The 9,561-nt window shown below is 41.0% G+C and overlaps 1 protein-coding gene across 6 annotated transcripts in view; it reads right to left on the reverse strand.

Moving 5' to 3' along the window:
* arfip2b (ADP-ribosylation factor interacting protein 2b) overlaps nt 1-7,329 on the reverse strand; it is a 58,421-nt gene extending 51,092 nt beyond the window's left edge. For 4 of the 6 annotated variants that reach the window (XM_036967454.1, XM_036967451.1, XM_036967453.1 and 1 more), the window contains exon 1: nt 7,068-7,329. The gene's annotated coding sequence lies outside the window, so the exon portion shown is untranslated. The remainder of the gene's footprint in view (nt 1-7,067) is intronic. The other 2 variants (XM_036967456.1, XM_036967455.1) reach the window with 1 other exon arrangement.
* Between the last annotated feature and the right edge of the window lie 2,232 nt (nt 7,330-9,561).

Below are 9,561 nucleotides of genomic sequence, written 5' to 3' on the forward strand. Positions count from 1 at the left end.
TTTAAGAGAGACGAGATAGGCTTCCCACAAAAATATATATATATATATTTTGTAGGCCATTGATTTAGATAGGTTACATCTAGGCATCATTGTAGTGCTTCGCAAGGAAAATGGAACAATCAAAATGATTGGTCGCTACAGGTAACTACCAACACAGTGTCTTAATAGGCTGCTGGACCACCACGAGCCACCACAACAGCTTCAATGCGTCTTGGCATGCATTCTACAAGAGTCTGGAACTCTATTGGAGAGACGTGACAACATTCTTCCACAAGGAATTCCATCATTTGGTGTTTTGTTGATTGGTGACGGAATACAGTCTTCGGTGCCGCTACAGAATCTACTGTAAGTGTTCAATTGGTTTGAGATCTGGTGACTGACTCTTTCAAAGTCACCGAGCTCTCTTCTTCTAGCCATGGTAGCTAAAATAATGAGCAACGTGGCATTTTTTTAAATATATTTTTTTTTAATACATAACCCTAAGCATGATGGGATTTTAACTGCTTAATTAACTCAGGGAACTACACTACTGTGTGGAAGCACCTGCTTTCAATGTACTTTGTATCATTTACTTAAGGGTTTTGTTTATTTTGGCAGTTACCTGTAGCTAATAAAGCAGTCGTACAGGGCCCCACATTAACGCTTGTCCTCTTGTCTGGAACAAGTTTTTTTTAAATTATTATTATTATTTTTTTATTGTAGGACAACAAGAAGTTTAATTTCTCTGAATGGATAAGTAACAGAAATATATATTATTTTTTTTTAAATCACAATTTCAATCAATTACTCCGATCAGAATTGGATCAGAAAGGCCAACAATGGAATAACAGTAAGATGTATTTGTCATGTAGATAAATAAGCCTACATGTCATAGTGTAGGTGATATGCACAATGGTTACATCCTACACATGTCATAGTGTAGGTGATATGCACAATGGTTACATCCTACACATGTCATAGTGTAGGTGATATGCACAATGGTTACATCCTACACATGTCATAGTGTAGGTGATATGCACAATGGTTACATCCTACACATGTCATAGTGTAGGTGATATGCACAATGGTTACATCCTACACATGTCATAGTGTAGGTGATATGCACAATGGTTACATCCTACACATGTCATAGTGTAGGTGATATGCACAATGGTTACATCCTGCACATGTCATAGTGTAGGTGATATGCACAATGGTTACATCCTGCACATGTCATAGTGTAGGTGATATGCACAATGGTTACACATGTCATAGTGTAGGTGATATGCACAATGGTTACACATGTCATAGTGTAGGTGATATGCACAATGGTTACATCCTACACATGTCATAGTGTAGGTGATATGCACAATGGTTACACATGTCATAGTGTAGGTGATATGCACAATGGTTACATCCTACACATGTCATAGTGTAGGTGATATGCACAATGGTTACATCCTACACATGTCATAGTGTAGGTGATATGCACAATGGTTACATCCTACACATGTCATAGTGTAGGTGATATGCACAATGGTTACATCCTACACATGTCATAGTGTAGGTGATATGCACAATGGTTACATCCTACACATGTCATAGTGTAGGTGATATGCACAATGGTTACATCCTACACATGTCATAGTGTAGGTGATATGCACAATGGTTACATCCTACACATGTCATAGTGTAGGTGATATGCACAATGGTTACATCCTACACATGTCATAGTGTAGGTGATATGCACAATGGTTACATCCTGCACATGTCATAGTGTAGGTGATATGCACAATGGCTACACCCTACACATGTCATAGTGTAGGTGATATGCACAATGGCTACACATGTCATAGTGTAGGTGATATGCACAATGGCTACACATGTCATAGTGTAGGTGATATGCACAATGGTTACATCCTACACATGTCATAGTGTAGGTGATATGCACAATGGTTACATCCTACACATGTCATAGTGTAGGTGATATGCACAATGGTTACATCCTACACATGTCATAGTGTAGGTGATATGCACAATGGTTACATCCTACACATGTCATAGTGTAGGTGATATGCACAATGGTTACATCCTACACATGTCATAGTGTAGGTGATATGCACAATGGTTACATCCTACACATGTCATAGTGTAGGTGATATGCACAATGGTTACATCCTACACATGTCATAGTGTAGGTGATATGCACAATGGTTACATCCTACACATGTCATAGTGTAGGTGATATGCACAATGGTTACATCCTACACATGTCATAGTGTAGGTGATATGCACAATGGTTACATCCTACACATGTCATAGTGTAGGTGATATGCACAATGGTTACATCCTACACATGTCATAGTGTAGGTGATATGCACAATGGTTACATCCTACATGTCTAAACCTATGCTGACATAAGGGAGGCGACAGATAAACGTAACCAAACTTTAAATGAGACTTTTAATTACATAAATATAGGCTAAAAACACCAGAGATGTTTGACGAATATAAGGAAGGATGATTACCATTCACGTCTAAAAGGCTTGATTCGAGGCACGGTTTGAGGAAGGGTTTGATGAAATGGTCACAAGACGGGAGAGTGAAGGCCAGAGTCTGTCACACACCATATAACTGTTTACAACCTGGACGTTTTGTCATTTTCAAGTAGCCTAGCCTAGCCTTCTTTCAAAGTAACCTAGCCTAGCCTTCATTCAAAGTAGCCTAGCCTTCCTTCAAAATAGCCTAGCCTAGCCTTCTTTCAAAATAGCCTAGCCTAGCCTTCTTTCAAAATAGCCTAGCCTAGCCTTCTTTCAAAGTAGCCTAGCCTAGCCTTCTTTCAAAGTAGCCTAGCCTAGCCTTCTTTCAAAGTAGCCTAGCCTTCTTTCAAAGTAGCCTAGCCTAGCCTTCTTTCAAAGTAGCCTAGCCTAGCCTTCTTTCAAAGTAGCCTAGCCTAGCCTTCTTTCAAAGTAGCCTAGCCTAGCCTTCTTTCAAAGTAGCCTAGCCTTCTTTCAAAGTAGCCTAGCCTAGCCTTCTTTCAAAGTAGCCTAGCCTAGCCTTCTTTCAAAGTAGCCTAGCCTTCTTTCAAAGTAGCCTAGCCTAGCCTTCTTTCAAAGTAGCCTAGCCTAGCCTTCTTTCAAAGTAGCCTAGCCTAGCCTTCTTTCGAAGTAGCCTAGCCTAGCCTTCTTTCAAAGTAGCCTAGCCTTCTTTCAAAGTAGCCTAGCCTTCTTTCAAAGTAGCCTAGCCTTCTTTCAAAGTAGCCTAGCCTTCTTTCAAAGTAGCCTAGCCTTCTTTCAAAGTAGCCTAGCCTTCTTTCAAAGTAGCCTAGCCTTCTTTCAAAGAAGGCACGTGCACATGCGGAGTGTTTTTGAGAACAGTGTTTTCCTGCTAATTACATTTTGGAATATTTGTGAAGAAATGTAAAAAAATAAATAATAATGTAAATAATTAAAAACATTTTAAGCTAAACAGTCTGATCTGTTGCATCAGCCTCATTAGAGCCCCACAGGTGTCAAAATACCCATAAAACCTATTTCAGTCAAACAGGGAAATGGTACCAATAGTTTTTCCTCTGGCATAAAATGTTGATAACCATGTAAATCTCTCTAGGACAAGGTGACTTTCATTAATATATTTGCCTCTATTTACTCTCAGATTCTAAAATGCTAATTTGCATCAATGTAGACATCACGCAAAACTACAAATCCCTGCAAGCCATCTCTAGCAGACACCTTTGCTAACAGGTGTCGCATCAATTTAAAACTTGCACAAAACAGTACAAAGAATGTACAAATATTTAGCCAATTGATTCATCACTACATTAAGCTAGCAGATAGTTCATCCAGAGACTCTTACCTTTGCCTCGATTCGGCAGTCTCGTTCAGGTCATCATGGTATTTGTAGTTCTTTATGATAGCCACATTAGCAGCTAATTAGCATTTAATCTTTGAGAGTGTAAATACAGGCGAATATATTGATAAAAGTCAACTTGTCGTAGAGAGATTTACACGGTGATCAAAACATCACACCAGGGTGAGCCTACACGAAAGCTTTAGCGTGGTACCTAGCGTGGTACCTAGCTAGCACCAATACAACCAGCCTGAAAACAATCACCAGTAGAACCTGCAGTCATTTTCATTATTCTTAGCAATGATTTAGGAATCCTTGTGAGTTAAGTATTAGCTAGGTTGTCACTTGTTGTTCTCTTATTGAAATTGAACTTCAGTTCTTGAAAATAAATACCTAGCCAGCTACTTAACCCTGTTGCCCAAAACTTACGTTATAAAAGAGCCAGCTAGCTTCATCTGGCTAGTGAGGCTCGACCAGACCGTGTCATTGACAGTGATGCAAATGAATACAATTTGTAGAATTATGCCATACCTTTATTTTGAAGGCTAACCACATAGTCCAGCATTGTGGCTAATCCTTATTGTGGCTAGCTTCACATATGGGTCCAACCACCATTAATCAATAAGAACTGTATTATTAATTAGGGCTATTTTAGATGACACCTAGCTATATAGTTAGCAAACTATAGCTACTGAAACAGATGTCGTTTTGCTATGTTTTTGGGGAAGAACATTGTTTGCATCCATGAGCTAGCTAGCTTTTTATATGACCAGCACTGTAGGTGCGCGAGACAACTTTACCAGCATCATAGCATACGTGTCGATGAATCGTTGTGACATATAAAATACGAGTGACATAATAACTACGGAAAAAAATGTGACATGCAGTCATATTCAGGTCCTGATTGGCTGATTGGTCAACAAGCTTATTTGACACGCCATAGCAAAGACCCAAACGGCATTCCATAGCAAAGACCCAAACGGCTTTCCATAGAAACGACCCAAACGGCATTCCATAGCAAAGACCCAAACGGCGTTCCATAGCAACGACCCAAACGGCATTCCATAGCAAAGACCCAAACGGCTTTCCATAGAAACGACCCAAACGGCATTCCATAGCAAAGACCCAAACGGCATTCCATAGCAAAGACCCAAACGGCGTTCCATAGCAACGACCCAAACGGCTTTCCATAGCAAAGACCCAAACGGCTTTCCATAGAAACGACCCAAACGGCATTCCATAGCAAAGACCCAAACGGCTTTCCATAGAAACGACCCAAACGGCGTTCCATAGCAACGACCCAAACGGCGTTCCATAGCAAAGACCCAAACGGCATTCCATAGCAACGACCCAAACGGCATTCCATAGCAACGACCCAAACGGCATTCCATAGCAACGACCCAAACGGCGTTCCATAGCAACGACCCAAACGGCGTTCCATAGCAACGACCCAAACGGCGTTCCATAGCAACGACCCAAACGGCGTTCCATAGCAAAGACCCAAACGGCGTTCCATAGCAAAGACCCAAACGGCGTTCCATAGTAACGACCCAAACGGCGTTCCATAGCAACGACCCAAACGGCGTTCCATAGCAACGACCCAAACGGCGTTCCATAGGGATCCTGGTTGAGAATGAAATGACTGAACAAACGAAACTGCACGGCAATTAAGTGAAAGAAATACGTTTGGATTATGTTTTACTGACAATGGGGACCTACGCAAATGCCAAGAAAATAACGTTTTGGCCAGTGTGGTGTGTGTAACCTTATTTTTAACTAGGCAAGAACAAATTCTAATTTACAATGGACGGCCTGCCCCGGGCGAAGTTGGGCCAATTGTGCGCCGCCCTATGGGGCTCGCGCCGCCCTATGGTACTCCTAATCATGGCTGGATGTGCTATCACTGCTGTCATACAGCCTGGATTCGAACCAGGGTGTCTGTAGTGACGCCTCCAGCACTGAGATGCAGTGCCTTAGACCGCTGTGATACAGCCTGGATTCGAACCAGGGTGTCTGTAGTGACGCCTCTAGCACTGAGATGCAGTGCCTTAGACCGCTGTGATACAGCCTGGATTCGAACCAGGGTGTCTATAGTGACGCCTCTAGCACTGAGATGCAGTGCCTTAGACCGCTGCGTCCATGTGTTAACTAATGCTTAAAAGGCCAATATAAAATGTTAAACATTGGTATCGTTTTTTTTTTGGCAAGGTAAATATCAATGTCGGACAGCAATGTCACATCATCACTAGTTGATATTTATGTTCAGTATCTAGGGTTCAGTTCAGCACAAAGGTCAAGTTCATTTATATTGGATATTTGGTTCTCTCGTCTGTATCTATGGAACCAAGTATGCCAGGACAATGAAAATGGTATTCTGAATCAGGGGAGGATGGAGAACAATCAACACATTGAGTGTGAATTTTGTATTTTAAAAAATAATTTAAAAAAAATAGGGTTTCAATATTTAACTCCAATTCACAGACAGAAAGTGTTGATTGTTCATGCTTGGTTCAATAGCTATTGATGAGAGAACCGAATATCCAATATCAAACTAACTTTACCTTGGTGCTGAACCAAACCACATACCTACTGGCTCTCTAAAAACTCGGGTAAACAATACTTTTCTGTGGATCTTGTGTCTCAAATTTCGAACAGCTAAAGGACTAACCACACAGACAACCTGAAGAGTAATTTTAAATGTAATGTATTCAACATGATGGCTTGTAATGATAATTTACACGATTTTGCAGCCATTCGTCTCAGGCTGTATATACACCAATTAATTGCGTATTTGAGGCTGATTAAATCAGTCTAAACTGGCACCAGTAAGACAGACAGGTGCGGCGCAGGTGAATTTCAACAGGTAACGTTTGCAGCGGTGACATACACACTGGCCGGTTCTAGCGTATTACCGGCAAAATAAAGCTTTCTACAAATCCTTTAGCTAGCTATAAAGCTCATGTTATAAAATGTCTAAGGAAATGAGCTAGCTTCCAAAGACAGATGACAATCTCGAAAATGCAATTGCGTCGCAGGCTATAACGTCGTTGAAGTCAATGAATAACCAAGGTCCGGTTTGGGAAACAGGTCGGTAAAAAGGCCTGGATAACTAGTTAGTTACCCAGCTAACGTTACCTAACTGTTGACCCAGATCAGCATCTATACACAGTTCTCTTAACAAACCAGCTAACTAGGTGCTTTCAAATGTGTCCGAAAACAGAGGCTGTAATGGTTCTTACCTGCTGAAGCTTTTGTCTTGAATGAGCTATTCGGCTAAACGTCAGTGCTTTCCAGTTCATGCACGGCCTCGTCGATATACGTGTCGGTCAGTCCTGGGAAAAAAATGACAAAGATTGAATTTATGAACCGATGACAGATTCGGTCAGATTTCAGTGTTGTCTTATGACATGGCTGATCACTCTTCGGCGTGTTGTTTGTACAGAGAGCTCCCAGCCCCGCTTTTTTTTCCCAGGCTAGGAATGCCTCCCGGAAGTGACGACATTTCAGCACCTTTTTTTTTCCGGACAGCGTGGTGCGCGTTCACGGACTACTATGTGCGTGCACTTCGATTATTCCGTGAATGAACAGCTAGGGGCAGTGCAGTTCGTGTTTGAAGGAACTGGGACAACAACACATCCAATCCAGTCCAACAAGAGAGGAGATGACTGATTGTTGGCTACAGTATACAGAGACAGAAACAAGCACACAACAGAGACACTTTTAGACAGGCAGCCCAATTCTGATCTTTTTTTTTTTTTTTTTGACGAATCAGATCAGCTCTGAAAAGATCTGATGTGAAAAGTTCTGTTGTGATTGGTCAAAAGACCAAGTGGGGGGGGGGGGATCAGAATTGAGCTCCCTGTCTAGACACAGATAGGCAGATAGAAATACACACACACGAAAGAGAGTAGGCTACATGTATAATTTTGGTCAGCGGGTGTCAGTGTTACTTTAGAAATCAGGTAGTAGGCCATAAATGACCGTTATCTCTCTCTCCCTCTCTTTCTCTCTGTGTGTCTGATGGAGTCCATTATATAAAATGTTTTGCTATTCTTTAAATCAGTGGATAACATTGAAATACAGTAAAAACTGTAGCAGGGTGACTCATCCTGCTACGCATCCAAGTCCAGTGGGGTAAATCTGCCATGCCAACTCACCTGGGTAGAGTGTGATTATAAAAATGAAATCCAAACATCAGATAGGAACACAAGTTTCCTCTAAATTTTATTATTTGCTGATGTGTGCTTTCAGAGTGTTTTTTGGGCAGTGGTTGATTTGACCGCAACCGTGACTAGCCCTCTGACTATGGTTGCCCTCTCACGGTCCTTACCGTAAGGAAAGTGATTCAGGCTTAAGTCAAAACAGACCCTGAAGATGATTGGTTGGAAAAAAAACAGGAAGTGCTGAATCGTCTGGATCCTTGATGACACCTGGGACTTTACTCCTTTTTTAAAAAGGTCAAAGGTAATCTAGGAGAGGGAACGTGGACGAAAATGCACTTGTATGAAATGAGACTCTCCTCCACTGGTAGCTCGTGAGGCAAATTACATTTACATGGTGTAATTTCAAAATAGTGATAGAAAAAATTGATGTTGTTAGTTGTGCAAGATATTTTATAGATAAAATAATAAGTAGGATATGTTTTTTTTAACCTGCATGGTTTTCTCCTCCGACAGTAAAACACACTCTTAGAAAAAAATGGTTCCTTTATAAATCTGAAAAGGGTTATTTCGCTTGCTTCATATATAGAACCCTTTTATAGAGTTCTCTGATCAGAACCATAGAGGTTCTTCTTCACTGAACCCAAATGGTTCCAAATGGAACCCTGCCTGGTGCCATTTATTATTTATTAAATAGTAATATTTTTTTTTTTTTACAAAGAATTTATAATTTAACAAACCAATTAAATAATGGACTAAAGAATACCAGTATAGTTTTTTAGAAGTTGTCATTATATGTAAACCATAGTAAGGAAATATGCACTGGAGAACAGCGAGGCGTCTCTTTGTTTCAATGACGGCCCACGTCAACTCTGGCTGACTTCTTTACAATACACTAAAGTACAGCTTTGTCCATTTTAGTTACAGTGAACAACCCAACAAAAAGTGTGTTCTGCTCCGTTCTCAACCCTTCCTGACAGTATCCCTCACACATACAGTTGAGACGAGTACAGGTTCAAGACCCATGAAGCGCCCCTGGATGGAGAGCATGTTATTAAAGGCGTTAAGGGCCTTGCTCAAGAGCCCAACGGTAAGGGGAATGTTATGAGGAATGTGAACTCAGCAGACATTCAGTTGTCAGATCAATTCCACCGTTTAAAAAAAAAAAAATTCAGCACCCAGACCGGGATTCGAACCGGCCACTTTTCGGCCACAGGTCCAACCACCGCCAGTACAGTATGGGTTGTTGACTGGTTCCAGAGGAGAGGAAAAAAACAAGCAAAAACACGAGAAAATATACATGAGTTCATCTGCCATAATGAAGACAAAATGCTATGCAGACATAATAATCATTATGATGTAGAAGAACGACTTACAGTACGAGCTGTTGTTGTCAGCAGCAGCCGAAAGAGATCCTTTGTGTCACGTTCTGACCATAGTTCTTTTGTGTTTTCTTTGTTTTGGTCTTGGTTAGGACGTGAGCTGAGTGGGCATAATATGTTGTATGTCTAGTTTATCTATTTCTATGTTTGGCCTGATATGGTTCTCAATCAGAGGCAGGTGTTAGTCATTG

Source organism: Oncorhynchus mykiss, chromosome Y (assembly GCF_013265735.2).
Source record: "Oncorhynchus mykiss isolate Arlee chromosome Y, USDA_OmykA_1.1, whole genome shotgun sequence".
Taxonomy (NCBI): domain Eukaryota; kingdom Metazoa; phylum Chordata; class Actinopteri; order Salmoniformes; family Salmonidae; genus Oncorhynchus; species Oncorhynchus mykiss.